Source organism: Mauremys mutica, chromosome 18 (assembly GCF_020497125.1).
Source record: "Mauremys mutica isolate MM-2020 ecotype Southern chromosome 18, ASM2049712v1, whole genome shotgun sequence".
Classification (NCBI taxonomy): Eukaryota; Metazoa; Chordata; order Testudines; family Geoemydidae; genus Mauremys; species Mauremys mutica.
This window is the reverse complement of record NC_059089.1, coordinates 8,831,060-8,847,079: the sequence shown is the minus strand read 5'-3', so window position 1 is coordinate 8,847,079 and position 16,020 is coordinate 8,831,060. Positions and strand designations below refer to the sequence as shown.

Sequence of the window (16,020 nt, the reverse complement as noted above, 5' to 3'; positions counted from 1 at the left end):
GTCCTGTCCTGCATGCGGAGCTGCACCTGCGGAGATGGGAGCTGCACCCGCACCATCATCCCCCGGGGCATCATGGTGGCAAACTTGCACATACACAGAGGCGCGGGAACTAAGGTGGGGGGGCTGCAGCACCCCCAGGTTTTACGAGGGGTCCTGGCTGTGGCCCCACGCCTGGGGTCCCAACCGATTGTCGGCTCGTGCCTCTGCTCCTGGCCCCATGCCCACCCCCAGCTGTGGCTCCAGCCTTGGCCCCCTTGCCCCTGTGTGGGTCCCCCCGCCCTGCTCCCAGCCCCCGCTCGACGGAGGGGGTGGCAGACAGGCGTAAGGGGGGCTGGCTTTCAGCACCCCCACTCTTAAAAGCGTTCCAGCACCACTGCGTGTGCACACGCACGCCCACCCCCCGGAGCCTGCTCTCTGCCCCTGGCAAGGTGAACACGGTGTATTGTGATAAGCACACGGGCTGGAGCTGCCTGGGTGGGAAAGATGCTGCCTATCATTAGCTTTTATTTTAGATTTGTACAGTCAGAGCTGCTGCCCCTGTTTCTCTGGTATATTTCCGTATTTATCATTAGAGGTTCATACATTCATGGATGAAGAGGCTGGAAGGGACTGGTCTGACCTGCATAACACAGGCCAGAGAAGCTTACCCAGGGATTCCCGCCTGCAGCCCAGTAACTTGGGGGTGAGCTAGAGAGTATTGTTTAGAAAGACACATACAGTCTTGACTTAAAGACTCCAGTTGATGGAGAATCCAGCACACTCCTAGGTAAGTTGTTCCAAATGTTAATCACCCTCCTTGCTAAACACTGGCAGTTTACTTTGCCTTGGTCTACACTGGGGGTGGGGATCGACCTAAGATACGCAACTCCAGCTATGAGAATAGCGTAGCTGAAGTCGACGAATTTAGGTCTACTTACCACGGCATCTTCACGGCGCTGAGTCGACTGCTGCCGCTCCCCTATCGACTCCACTTGTGCCTCTCGCAGTGGTGGCATACGGGAGTCAACGGGAGAGCGCTCGGGAATCCATTTTATCATGTCTACACTAGACGTGATAAATCAATCCCTGATAGATCGATCATGACCCGCCGATCCGGCAGATAGTGTAGACATACCCTTCCAGTCTGAGTTTGTCTACTTTCATCTTCCAGCCACTGGCTCTTATTCTGGCTTTGGCAGCTAGATGGAAAAGCCTGTAACAACCAGAAATCTCCTCCCCATGTAGATACTTACAGACCATGATCAAGTCACCTCTTAACCTTATCTTGGATAAACTAAATAAATTGAGTTTCTCAAGTCCCTTACTGTAAGGCAAGATTAACAGACCCTGACTCATTCTTGTCGCTCTTTCCGGATCCCTTTCCAGTTAGTAAACAAATCTCAGGCTACCAAAAAAACATCTGTCATAGAATTATAGAAATGTAGGACATCTACTCCTGTCCCCGGCACTGAGGCAGGACACCCTGACAGGTGTCTGTCTAACCTGTTCTTAAAAACATCCAATGACAGAGATTCTACAACCTCTCTAGGCAATTTATTCCAGTGCTTAACTACCATTACAGTTATGAAGATTTTCCTAATATCTAACCTAAATTTCCCTTACTGCAGTTTAGGCCCATTGCTTCTTGTCCTGTCCTCAGTGGATATGGAGAACAATTTATCACCCTCCTCTTTATAACAGCCTTTTATGTACTTGTAGACTGTTGTTATGTCTCCCCTCAGTCCTTTCTCCACACTAAAACACCCAGTCTTTTCAATCTTCCCTCATAGGTCATGTTTTCTAGACCTTTAATCAGTTTTGTTGCTCTTCTCTGGGCTTTCTCCAATTTGTCCACATCTTTCCCAAAGTCTGGTGTGCAGAACTGGACACAATACTCCAGTTGAGGCCTTACCAGTGCTGAGTGGAGTGGAAGAATTAATTCTCTTGTCTTACTTACAACACTCCTGGTAATACATTCCAGAAAGATGTTTGGTTGGTTTTTTTTTTGCAACCGTGTTACATAATTGACTCATATTTAGTTTGTGATCCATTACAACACCCAGATCCTTTTCTTCAGTACTCCTTCCTAGGCAGACACTTCTCGTTTTGTATTTGTGCAGTTGATTATTCCTTCCTAAGCATAGTACTTTGCACTTCTCCTTATATAATTTCATCCTATTTATTTCAGACCATTTCTCCAGTTTGCCAAGATCATTTGGAATTCTAATCCTGTCCTCCAAACCACTTGTAACCCCTCTCAGCCTGGTATCATCCAAAAATTTTATAAGTGTACTCTCTCTGTCATTATCCAAATCATTTATGAAGATATTGCTTAGAACCAGATCCAGAAAAGTTCCCCTGGAACTCTCTCCTCCAATATGTCCTTCCAGCTTGACTCAGAGACAACTACTCTCTGAGCATGGTTTTCCAACCAGTTGTGCACCCACTTTATAGTAGGTTCGTCTAGGCTATATTCACTAGGTTGTTTATGAGAAGTTCGTGTGAGACAGTACCAAAAGCCTTACGAAATGCATGATGATGATTTTCTGATCTTGGAAGGACCCCTGTCTGACCAGAGATCCCTCTGTGACATAAAGGCCCTTGTGAAAGATGAGGAAAGAACAATTGTTCATGGGGCTGCTAAGGTAGCCTCAAAGTGTACTAGGTAGCAGAGAATTAGGTCCTGAAAGTTCCCTGAACCGGCAAACACACTTACTGTAACTAGTGATGCGTGAATGCATAAGACTCAGTGAACAGCTGGAGACTGAGCGAAACTATCCCTGTGATTGCTCAGCATACAGCATCCAAATCTCCTGCTTAAATCAAAAGCACATTTTCCCAAAGAATGCTAGTCCTTGACGGGAGTTCAGTGCTCCAGGCTAGCACTAAGTTTAATACAGTCTGTTCCAGAGCTAAGGTTGCACTAGGATTTTCCTTTTAAATGACCCAGTGTAGTCTTCTAGTTCTGTTCTGTCGTGAATAATTTTTAACTGTATGTGAGATGATTATTCGTAGCATGTTTGTACTGTAGAATATCCTCTTGGTTGAAAAGTTAAGTACTTGTTATGTGACAGTGTATCAACAAATGCTATTTTCCAACTTTTCAGACTGGGGGCCCCTCCTGTATTTTGAAACCCTTTGGATTAAAAACTCCATAGCCTGTACATTCATCAGAATTCACATTATGTAGCAAATGAGTCTAGGGCAACAGCAAGATAGCCATGGAACAAAAAGTAAAGAACAGTTAATATCCCTGAGAGACATCCAGGCTTCCCAGGGCATCGGTTCTGAGGAGAGAGGGTTTGGGTCATAAGAGTTCATGACACATAGCAAAGGTACCTCCGTGATAACTGTCTAAAATTATTCATCGCCAGAACAAGCCTACATAACAGAGGGGCTTAGCAAAGCCGAGTGTACAGTGCTTGTCTTTGTTTACGAAGTCCCAATACACAATACTATGCAAACATGATTATTTAGTTTCCCCTGATTTCTGGGTGGAAACAAGGCATATATGTTTTTAACACTGAAAATAATTAATCATTGGAACAACTTACTGAGGAATGTAGTGCACTCTCTATCACTGGCAATTTTTAAATCAAGATTGGATTTTTTCTAAAGGATCTGCCACAGGAATTGCTGGCTGTGATTGAACAAAGTTGATTTGTTCAGGGGCTGAACAGTATGTGTCTGAGATTACAGCTACAAAAGTACAGAATTTATCCAAAACAAAATCTACACCTGTACATTATACACTATGATAAAAACAAAATAACTTGTAGCCTACCCTCATGATCTGCATGGCTATCACTCAGTCTTGTCATAAATCAGTGGCATCTCCACGTATCATAACATCACAACTAACCACAGTTTTATTATATGAAGATTTATTATCTTATACTCACACATAAAAACACTAGAACTGGACACAGCATTCAAGCAGTGGACACACCAGTGCAAAATACAGAGGCAAAATAATCTCTCTACTCCAGTGGTTCCCAAACTTGTTCCACCGCTTGTGCAGGGAAAGCTCCTGGCGGGCCAGGCTGGTTTGTGTACCTGCTGCGTCCTCAGGTTCGGCCGATCGCAGCTCCCACTGGCCTCGGTTCGCTGCTCCAGGCCAAGGGGGGCTGTGGGAAGCGGCGCGGGCCGAGGGACGTACTGTCCACATAGATGTGCATCTAGTCTCTTTGTGCTGGGGGAGGAGGTTTAATGACTGGGAATCCTCCTCTCCCTCCCTCACTCTCTTCTGAGGTAATTTTTGTATGTTTGTCTAGTCACTTTAGCTTGTATATGTCAAGGACCGTGTCTTTGAACTTGTTTAATGTGCTTTGCAAACCGCCATGTTCACTGATGGCCTAATATACTAATAAAGATATACATACATACAGGGGTCTTTCTGAATCATAGAATATCAGAGTTGGAAGGGACCTCAGGAGATCATCTAGTCCAACTCCCTGCTCAAAGCAGACCAATCCCCACACAGATTTTTGCCCCAGATCCCTAGAAGATTCCAACTAATTTAGAGGCTCAAGTTTCAATTAATTCACCTTGTTCCCAAGAAGTGGCATTAACATGTGATAAAGTGACCGATCAAGACAAGCTTGCTAACAGATGGCATCATGATGCAAATCAAAACAGGGCATGCTTGCTAGAATATCTGACAATATTTGACGGCGGTCAAACAATAGGTGGTCAATTGACATATTGTTATTATTTGACTGGTCAACTGACTGGCTTGCCAAGCCGAAACCGAATTAAAAAATAAATAACTTTTGAGCAAGTTATGAGGCCTGGAGAATTTCAATGCAAAACAGGAATATTTTAGAAAGTTCAGAGCATATGAAAACATGCTTAACAAGGGAAACTGTCATAACCTTAACAATAGGGGTTGCTACTGGCAAACACTATTGTTTAGGTTAACAACATGTGTTGTTAATGACAATTTTCTGCACATGTACACCTCTGATTTTTATACTGACGAATTTGATCCCTAGACAGGGTTGGTGTCTAGACACCAACTTGAGGGGGGCACTAGAAGTGTAGACAGGTTTTAGCCTGACTTGCAGCCCCCTACGCAGGGACTGGTGAACACTACAGAATTCCAGCAAAGAGTGTTAATTCAGTTAAAGCTCTGTGTGACTAATCTGTGCGCAGTGTCAGGCAGAGAGTGGAAACACTGAACGTGACTGGTGTAAGCAAGGTAGTAAACCATCTCTACTTCTCTTCTGCACTGCCACAGACTTTGGAATGAGAAGAGTGACCGCTGCTGCTGAGGACACTGGTATTGTTTGGGCAAGAGATGAGCTACAAGACATTTTACGGATGATATAGTCATTGGATACCAACTTGGATGGAAGGAAAAAACTCGTTATGAGCATGAAAGCAGAAGCTGCTAAAGTGGGAGATTGTATCAGTATACAGAAGGCCAAGACCATGGCAACAGGAGAGAACGATGTCAACACTGACAGATGTGTGATTGATGGAGAAGAGTACGGAAGAGTTTATGACTTTGTCTATCTTGGAAGTACAATATCTGCTAATGGCCAGCTCACTAAGGAAGCGAAGACAAGAAATGATAAAGCCAGTAGACCACTGTCCTATTTGTCAAACATCTGGAAGAGTAAGAAGATACATCTACACCAGCGGTCGGCAACCTTTCAGAAGTGGTGTGCCGAGTCTTCATTTATTCACTCTAATTTAAGGTTTCGTGTGCCAGTCAGACATTTTAACGTTTTTAGAAGGTCTCTTTCTATAAGTCTATAATATATAACTAAACTATTGTTGTAAGTAAAGTAAAGAAGGTTTTTAAAATGTTTAAGAAGCTTCACTTAAAATTAAATTAAAATGCAGAGCCCCTTGGACCGATGGCCAGGACCTGGGCAGCGTGAGTGCCACTGAAAATCAGCTCATGTGCCGCCTTCGGCACATGTGCCATAGGTTTCCTACCCCTGATCTCCACACTAAAATGAGATTGCACAACACTATTATCCTTCCAGCACTACAGCATGCCTCCAAAATATGGCTGATAGTGGAAACGCACAACAGGAAGCTACATGCATTCTGCCAGCGTTGTTTAAGAAGAATCTTGGGAATTCATTGGCGAGATCATGTAACCAATGTGGAATTGCTGCACAAATCACACGGAGGAGCAGACTGTGGACTCGATAATTGGACAGAGACAGCGACAGTGGTTTGGCCATGTTGTCAGACTACCCCATGGCAGAAGCACACCTTAGACTGGATTCCCCTTGGAGGGCAGAAAAGGCGGGGAGGACCTATTGCGGGATGATTGAAAAGAATGCTGCCATCATGGGAACAGCTTACAATGAAGTCAAACATCTTGCTCTGGATAGACAGCTGTGGGGGGAAATGGGCTGCCGCATCTCCCACTAGGCACAGGAGATTCTAGGTCTAAGTATAGCTGAGGCACGAGCACGTCCCACTGAATGTGGGCCATCCAGCTTCACGTTTCCACTAAGCAAGAGACTGTGCAAATCCAGTGGGCCCCTGACTGAACAGCAACTCCATGCATCTCCAAATCCTCATATGCCAGCACGAGAGAATTGTGCTTTGGGCCCAGCTGGATGCCCCAGCACAATAAGGAAAACTTTCACCACCCAGAGTTACAAGCTGGTGAAAATAGCTCTTTCTTCCAAAAAATATGACAGGCTGTTGCAGCTTTATTGTGAAATATGAGCCATCTGCATTTTAGCTACCAACCGAAACACACAGCGCAAAGGTTCAAGAGGCCAGGAGGGGTGGGAAGAAAGGGAGAGAAAGATAGTTAACTGACACTCCAGAGCCAAGTAACTGGAAAAGTCCCTACCTGCCCAGCTCAGGGTCTAATCACCAGAGGGAACCACTGAACTCGGAGTATCAGAGGGGTAGCCGGGTTAGTCTGGATCTGTAAACGACGAAGTGAGGATTCACCCACGAAAGCTCATGCTCCAATACGTCTGTTAGTCTATAAGGTGCCACAGGACTCTTTGTCGCTTTTTACTGAACTCTGAATATTTCTAACTCCATTTAGCCAGCTGGGCTGCAGCTTTCCGCCAGAACACGATATGTTCAAACTTGACGAACTCCTCCCTACACCCTGCCTTTGTCACTCCCGTTCCTATGGCAACTCCAGACAGACCAGATGGAAACAAAGCTGTTTTCTAGGCAAATCTGTCCTCTTGGATTCCTCTGCTCTCCCCCACTCTATCGGCCCCACTCCTTGCTCCAATGCATTCCCTAAGGGCTGCTCGGCTGGCATGAGGCCCAGACTCTGCCTGGAGACAGGCCAAACTTTGAATACAATGTAGTAAAACCACAACATATAGCAGCTCTTCTGCTCAGGAAACAGGGCCCATGTAGTCGCAGGGACAAACCAAGCCAGTCTGCACTCTAGCATTGCAACACAGAACCGACTGGCAGCGTCTTGTTTAACTCACAGGCCTAGCCATGCATCTGTGTGGAAATACGTAGCACAGGCAGCACTGGGATTGATTCCCCCCCCCCTCTTGCTTTTTAAAGGTGTGCTGTGATGCAGGAGTTCTCATCACAAATTTTGGTGGCCTCAGAGTGCAGTCACCAACTCTTGCTTGTGGCCGTGACAATTTTTCCTAAAATACTTAAGCAATATTTGAAAAAATGAATAAATATGCACATATACATGTCCAAATCATTGTAATTTATTTATGTAGGGTTTTTTTCAATAATAAAAATAATGTACAGTTGTTTCCATTCTTTACTGGACCTAAACAGACTAGAAACACAAATAAGGTGCTTTGCACGTCCTTGTCTTTTTCGTTGTTTTTTCTTCTGCTTTTTTCGTTGTTTTTTTTGTTTGTTTGTTTGTTTTTTTAGACTCCCTGGCTAGTAAGTCTGCTGCTGTGAAAAGTGACACTTGTGTGTTAATATCACATTTCACAGTCTCCCAGCTAGCTACTAAGGCTACGTCTACAGTACAGACCTTACCACCGTAAGGTCTCCCGTACAGCCGCTCTATGCCGGTGGGTGAAGCTCTCCCGCTGGCATAATTAAACCACCCCCAATGAGCAGCGGTAGCTATGTCGGCAGGAGAACGTCTCCCACTTACATACTGCTGTCCACACCGGTGCTTCTGTCTGTGAAACCTTTGTCACTTGGGGGTGTTTTGTTCACACCCCGACCGACAAAAGTGCTAGTGTAGACACAGCCTTAGTCTGTTGTGAAAAGTGATATTAACAAAACATACAAATATCACTTTTCACAGCAGACTTACTCAGCCCTGGCATGCCAGGGTACAAATTAAGCCCTGAATGGTGAGGTGGGTAGAGAGGCAGCAGGGCCAGGGGTCATGGGGGGGAATGAAGGGGGTCTGGGGGAGGCAGCAGGGGCCGGGGCGACGGGGGGTCCGGGGGGGAGGAGCACGGGGCCAGAGCCCACTGCCACATGGCCAGGGGCTGGAGCTGGAGCCCAGCGCTGTGCATCTGGGGGACAGAGCCCGAAGCTTTGAGCTCGGAGACAGAGCCCAGAGCCTGGAGCCTGCCGCCTGCCGCCCCAGGGCTGAAGCCTGACTCCACCCCCCCTCCGGAAGCTGGGGAACTCAGTAGCTGCTTGCTCCTCCGGTGTTTGTGTCTCCAGAGGGGACGAGGCTCAAACTCTGCTGGTGGCCCCAAGGGAGGGACTGCTGCTTTCCCCCCACCCGCAGTCATCACCCAGGAGGCCGTGGCCACAAGAAAAGCCCCTGGTGGCCACATGTGGCCACGGTGGCTGCATTTGAGAAACACTGCTCCAATGTATGTTTTATGAAAACCACAAACAACAAAAAAGGACCTGTCAATTGAACACGGCCTTCAGAATTACTGACCTCAGGGAGAGGAAGAGAAACAAATATGTTTGACTCATTAGGGCTGTAACTTCTTTCTTTCTTTCTTAGCAGGGGAAAAGACCTACACAGAGCCCTGAGTTCTGCATCCGTTCGTTACAAACACCATTTATCCAGTGCTGTTGCTAGTAATGCCACCACATACGAGTAGTTATATTGCAATAGCTTTCATACGTCACATTTCATTTTTGTTTTAATTTAAAAAAAAAAAAAAAAAAAAGACAAAATTGAGCATCGAGGGCCTGGGTGTTACTCTGCAGTTAGGAGGCTGAGCAGGGAGGCAAGGGTTGGTGCCACCTGCACTTGCGAATCTGCTGGGAGGTTCACACACTCGCACGAAGCTCTTCGCACACCTAGACTGTATTACAGTTTTAACCTAAAACCATAATAAACCAGGCATATCTAAAACCAAACAAACTTGGCAGCTTGGCTGCATTTCACCTTGAGATTTTGTATCCAGCCCCAACCAGAAAGCAAAGTTCGGGAGTATGAATCCATCAGAACCAGAGAAAAGTCCAAACGGAAAGCCCTAACTCAGTAGTTCTCAAACTTTTGAACTGGTGACCCCTTTCGCACAGCAAGTCTCTGAGTGCGACCCCCCCGTCATAAATTAAAAACACTTTTTTATATATTTAACACCATTATAAATGCTGGAGGCAAAGCAGAGTTTGGGATGGAGGCTGACAGTTCGTGACCTCCCATGTAATAACCACACGACCCCCTGCGGGGTCCCGACCCCCAGTTTGAGAACCGCGGCCCTGCCCTAACTGAACTGTTCTCAGCCTTCAGTCCATGGGTGGCAAGCAGGGGCCATGCTGACTGGCGATCAGAAAAAGGACCCTTTGTAAATGCTGAATACCTGGACAAATGTGTCAGGCCACGTCCGTTGGGGATTCCCAGGAGCTATACTAGGGTTCAAATGTGAAAAGAGCTAGCGTGTGTAATCCAGCTCTAACAGAATTTAGACCCAGCATGGCCTCTCCTACCTCAACCATTCAAAATGGACTTTATGTGCTAGTTCTACCATTCTAATAGGACAAGCATGGGCAGCTGGTCTAAGAGGCCAGGGGAGGCTAAGCCTCCCCAAACAGCCGGCCTGTCTGGCACGCGCTGCTACTGAAAGGATGGGCAGCTCAGCCGTGGCCCGGCCCTCGCTCCACCCCGAGGCCCTACTCCCGCTCGTCCTCTTCCTCTGAGGCTCTGCCTTTTTCCGTGCCCACCCCGCCTGCACGGGAGCCTCACGGGAGCGGGTGAAGAGACACGCATGAGCGGTGAGCAGCCGGCCGGCGGGGGCGAAGAGGCGCATGCAGCAGGCTGCAGGGCCTTGGAGAGGGGGCTGAGTGGGGCCAGGGGTGGCATGTGGGTGGGGTTTCCAGGGGAGGAGGCAGAGCAGAGGCGGGCATCGGGTGGGGGGGCCATGGTCCAGGTGCACACAGCCTCCCCGAATGGAGCAGTCACACACCGCCCGTGAGGACAAGAGCTTATCCTAGCTCAAGAGAAACCCAACAATTATAATTTCATTAATCATGTGCATATGAGCTTCTGCTGAGTCCTCCATGCCTTAGATATACTCAAAATAAACCGTTTTTGTAGGGTTTTTAAAATGAGAACTCCTGCTATTTCAGTCAAGGCTGAAGTCACTTAAATTCATAGTAAGACTGACCATACATTCTTCATTCTGCCCTCTTGTGCATCCAGCTGTGCACTCCACAGCGCCCCTGCCTCATGGAAAAAATACTATGTGATCATGGGATCAAAGACTGTCTCACAACAGGGTACTGAATGGAGCTTGCCTGGGCCAATTAAAGAAAAGTCAGAAAACCCAATTCTCTTACATACCGTACCAGCCTACCAGCCTCAGGGCCTGAAGCCTGAATTGTCAGTTCTGTAAGACAGGTGGTAGCTACCTGAGCTACGTGATTAACTGTACTTGCTGGCAGCAGGAAAAGACTTATCCCAAGGAAGGCGAGGGAATGTGCCACTAGGCCCATGTGCTGGGTCTTGGCCGGCGGGTGCTTGAGAGGAGCCTATTCTGGTGCCTCTCTCCCCCAGCCTCCGACTCTGGCAGATCCCAGGTGTTCCCACTGTGGTGCCATGTGTGTTGCTGGGGCTGCCTTGGCCATGTTATGAGCCCACACTTAGGAGGTTCATGGTCACTTGTTACGTTGGCAGCTTGCCAATATATTCCTGGGGGGAATTCCGAACAGATAATTTATCTCAGCAAACCTGAACAGAATTTCACAAGCCAAAGAAAAGACACTTCTCTAGCCTCAGGGCTTCCCCACTGCCAAATGTTAAAGGCCTGCTACAAACAATAATGATCCGTAGGGCTCCTCAGAAACATTTGCAGGAATTTTTCAGCATGGAAGTGTTAGACAACTACCAGCTCCCGCTATTGTAAAATAAATCAGTGCATTAAGGCCCTGTCTACACGGGAAACTTTTACCAATTATACTGGTATAATCCTCCCACTCCTATTCCAGTACAAGAACAGCTTATTTTTGTTGTTGTGGTTTAGTTAGCTAAACCAAAAAAAGCCCATCCTTATAATGAAATAAGAGTGTCCACAGCAGCATCACTTCCCATGTGACAACAGAGGTTTAAATTCACACCTTAGATTATATTGAAAAACATTCCCACATCCATGAGGCCTCAGTCCGGTTGAGCAGAATAATGTGAAACAACCAGTTATGGTTTTTCAGCAGAGACTTTCATGTGAGTGGTGACAATTATCATCTAAGACAATGGAGTTCTCAGGCAAAAGATCTGGATGGGCGCCAGGACTCAGTTTCTCCTAAGCAGCATAATTGAGAATATGAATTGATTTATAAGTATATGTATGTGCACGTGTGCTGGGTGCTTGTTGGTGGCGTGAGAGTGGGTGTGTTGCTCTGTGTGTGTATGAGAATGAGAGAGGGGGCTTGATGCGGAGGAGAGGGCTGCTGTGTGTGTTGGGCCGTGTAAAGGGGAGTTGGTGTGTGGGAACTGTTGCTGAGGGGGGTCTTGGTGCATGGGGCGGTTGTTGGTGGGGTGTGGGTGGGCTAGTGGTGGGGGTGTTGGTATGTGGGGAGAATTGTAGGGGGTTCAAGACCCCCTCCCCCCACCTCTGTGGAGAAGAGAAGCTGCATTGCTGAGAGTTGCCCAGTGAGGCAAGGTCTCAGCCCTGGGGGCGTGGGTGCCGTAGTCTAGGGCTGGGTCCTGTGGTACATCTCCCTCCTGCACTCCCCACCCTCCCCTGGTGGGTGACTGGTCCCTGGTCCCAGTGGAGTGCAGCTGCTGGGGCAGTTGTGGTCATGGCGAGAGGTGAGATCTCTCAGGGAGCCAGCGCTGAGCCCATGGGAGCTTTGGATATCAGCGCAGAGAACTTGAACTGGACTTTGTTCAGCGGGAAGCCAGTGCGGAGAGCAGTGCACCATGGTGATGCTGAACAATATGACAGGAAAACTGTGCCAGGTGGCACTGTGCCTATGGCTTCACCAATGATGTTGGAGCATGTTGTCTTGACTACAGGAACTCCCTGCTTAACGTTGTAGTTCTGTTCCTGAAAAATGCGACTTTAAGCAAAACGATGTTAAGCGAATCCAATTTCCCCATAAGAATTAATGTAAATGGGGGGGTTAGGTTCCAGGGAAATTTTTTTCACCAAAGACTATATTATATATATATATACACACACACGCGCGCACACAGAGTATAAGTTTTAAACAAAACATTTAATACTGGTACACAGTGATGATGATTGTGAAACTTGGTTGAGGTGGAGGAGTCAGAGGGTGGGCTATTTCCCTTACTGCTAAATGATGAACTAGCAATTGGCTGAGCCCTCAAGAGTTAACTCTCTCACTCTGCAAAGCAGCAGGAATGGAGGGAGATATGCGCATTTCCCTTAAGTACATTGCCTTGTTAATTAGATCAGCTTGCTGAGACCAGCTGCAGCAAGGTCCCTCTGTCCTAAGCCCTGCTCTATGGAAGATGGGGTAAGTGGGGTGCAGGAGCAGGGGGGAGGGGAACACCCTGACATTAGCCCCCCCTCTTCCTTCCCTCCCCCCCAGCACAGCAAGCAGGAGTCTGGGGGAGCAGCTCCAAGGCAGAGGGCAGGAGCAGCACAAGGCAGTGGGGGGAGGGACAGCTGAACTGCCAGCAATTGATAGCCTGCTGGGCGGCTGCTGCACAGAGAATTTAGGAAAAAGAACAGGAGGACTTGTGGCACCTTAAAGACTAACAAATTTATTTGAGCATGAGCTTTCGTGAGCTGCAGCTCACTTCTTCGGATGCACAGAATGGAACACACAGACAGGAGATCTTTATACATACAGAGAACATGAAAAGGTGGGAGTATGCATAATTTAGAATTTAAGGGAGCAGATAGGGGGAGCTGATAGGGGGCTGCTCTTCCTGCAAGCAGTAGACAAAGCAGGCGGCTGCCAAATGACATTAGAAGGGAGCATGGCACAACTTTAAACCAGCATGTTCCCTAATTCATTAGCAACGTAACAACAAAACCAGGTTAACCAGGACAACTTTAAGTGAGGACAGCAAAGAATCCTATGGCACCTTATAGACTAACAGACGTTTTGGAGCATGAGCTTTTGTGGGTGAATACCCACTTCACCCACCAAAGCTCATGCTCCAAAATGTCTGTTAGTCTATAAGGTGCCACAGGATTCTTTGCTGCTTTTACAGATCCAGACAAACACGGCTACCCCCTGATACTTTAAGTGAGGAGTTACTGTATTTCCTGTCTGTGACTGGGCCAGCAAATATTGCCCTAACTGCTGCAAAAAAAGCATATGAATCCTACTTGTCAAGGCCACGGAGCAGCTCCCATTGCTGCCCTGGGTAATGATCCCATCTTGAAGGAGCAAACCCCTGAATTGTACCGATGGAAAAGCACACCTAGCAAACGGCACAACCTCAGATTAGACACGGCATTACCTTCCTGATTAATGCAGGGGTGTTTTCTCTGCAAGGTGCCTTTGTTAAATGTAATGTGTTTCCTATCAAACACTGGCTAACCAAATACAGTGGGTGAAAGAAAGCAGGGAGTTGTCTTTCCTTGGTGGAACTGGACCAAGCAGATATTGTAACAAATCCCACTCAAAATTATTACAACCAAAGAACCTCAGTCACAGTGTTGCAACTCCGAGGGGACATATTTCTGATCTATCATCATGGTTCTTTGAATTGTGTATTTGGGAGACCTTCTAATGACCTTATAGCAGCTCATGTGATCAGTAAAATCACCTCCTCAGAAGACTAGAAATTATGTCAACAACCCACGTATGGTTCTTCTCAGACAGCAGTAAAGCAGCAGGGGCAGGTTCCAAATGGAGGCAGAGCAGTCTCCCTGACCTCAGCCCAGCTCTCATTGGGTAGCAGTTTTATATTTTCTGAAACTAATTAACATACTTGGTTTCAGAAATGTTGACAGGGACAATTAACACACAAAGGTTCATTAACAGGCCATCTAAGTCCCATATACAGACTCGAACACGGGCGTAATGGCTCAATGTATGCATCTACTGGGAGTGCTGGTTGGAGATACCCAATCAAGAAGTCTGCACTGGATTATTCAGCTGTTAAAGTTATTTTCAAGATTATTATAGGCAGAGCTAGCAGCGTTGCCCATAGTTAAGGTTGCCCAACACTTTTAAGCCCCAATTTTAGGTGCTTATAACTTTGCCAAACTTTACAAATTTATACTAAAATTTTCCAGGCTGGATGTCCCTCTCAGACTGATTAGATTTTTGTCAGCAAAAATAGTTCAGCCCTTTCCAAGAATGAGATTAGTGAAAAATACTTTTTTTGCCAATGTTTACAAATTCTTACAATTGTTTATCTGAAAAAGGCTAATGCCTCTGTGCTTTGGAATAGGAATTTAAAATTTGGGGGCAGAGTGGAGTCTGTGGGCTCACCCTGTGATCAGAGAAGTGACTTTTACTGTCCTTACTAAGGTGATGAGCATCATAGTAAATCCCCTGAGGAAATTAATAATTATGTGTTCAGTGCAAAGTGTAGGTGGTTTGCAGTAAATATGACTTGAGGCCACAAACTGAAAGATGAGAATAAAACAAATATTGAATAGCGACCCATTCAGTGAGCAGTGTCCATCCTGTGCATTGTCTGAGGCAGGGGTACTGTGTAATCATGCATTAACGACTGTATAAAACAGTATGTATAACATAAAACAGTATGTAATCATGTATTAAAGACTGTATGGTAATAATGCAGACACACAAGGGAGCAAATTAAGTTTGCATGGGCAACCATAATTCTGGCATTTCCTAAATGTTGAGTGTTTGATTCTGCAACTTATGCAATCTTGTAATGTTGTTTGTTTGTACGTAATTATCTATCCAGATCTGCTTCCAGTCCACAATGGCCTTAGCAGATTTTGAAATACTGTGTGATAGAATATACCCGTGTTCACACCCTACCCGCTACTGTAATAATGTTTGTACCAGGTATGCCTTGTGAAGTATCATTTAAAAACTCATAATTTGCTGATCAGTAATATCATGGCAAAACGCACATAGCAGCGTTATATGTGATGTTATAAACATAAACTGAGCTCCTGACTAAAAGTATGTTTTCCAGATCAAAGGAAAAACTGATGCCTCAGCCAGCTATCAACAAGGCTGATGGACCATTACTGGCTAAGTGGCCATTCTTTAGCAGGAAAGGGGACAAGGGCCAAAATCTACATCTTAGCAAAGAAACAGCCTGGAGTTTCCTTCCACACAGACTGCCTGTCACCTTACTCACAGCTGGAAATGCCTCTCATAGGGGGACAGGACTATAAAAAGAAGGGGCAAACACCCAAAGAGAACCATCTCTCTCTCCCTGCTTACTGCATTCTCTGCACATCAAAAGACAAAAGGAAGAAGCTGTTGGGAGGTATCCTGACAAAAGTATGGTCAGTAAAACTGCTGGAAGCACATGGTGAGAAACTTTGCATGAATCTAATAGTTTGTTAAGTTAAAACATTTACTAGTGCCTGTCTTTATTTTTCTTGTAATCATTTCTGACTTTTATGCTGCATGACTTATACTCACTTAAAAGCTCTCTCTTGTAGTTAAGAAACTTGTTTCATTGTTTCATCAACTCCAGAGTGTTTAAGTTGAAGGGCAGGTCTACACTTAAAATGCTGCATCACCGCTGTAGTGCTTTAATGAAGATGCTCTAAG

General features: G+C 46.2%; 1 protein-coding gene across 4 annotated transcripts in view; it reads right to left on the bottom strand.

Moving 5' to 3' along the window:
• Nucleotides 1–16,020, bottom strand: part of LOC123352293 (discoidin domain-containing receptor 2-like) — a 174,289-nt gene that overhangs the window by 87,974 nt on the left and 70,295 nt on the right. The window contains exon 1 of one of the 4 annotated variants that reach the window (XM_044992154.1): nucleotides 6,806–6,942. The exons of the other annotated variants lie outside the window; for them this stretch is intronic. The gene's annotated coding sequence lies outside the window, so the exon portion shown is untranslated. Of the gene's footprint in view, nucleotides 1–6,805; nucleotides 6,943–16,020 lie in introns of those variants that run through there. 4 annotated transcript variants of the gene reach the window in all.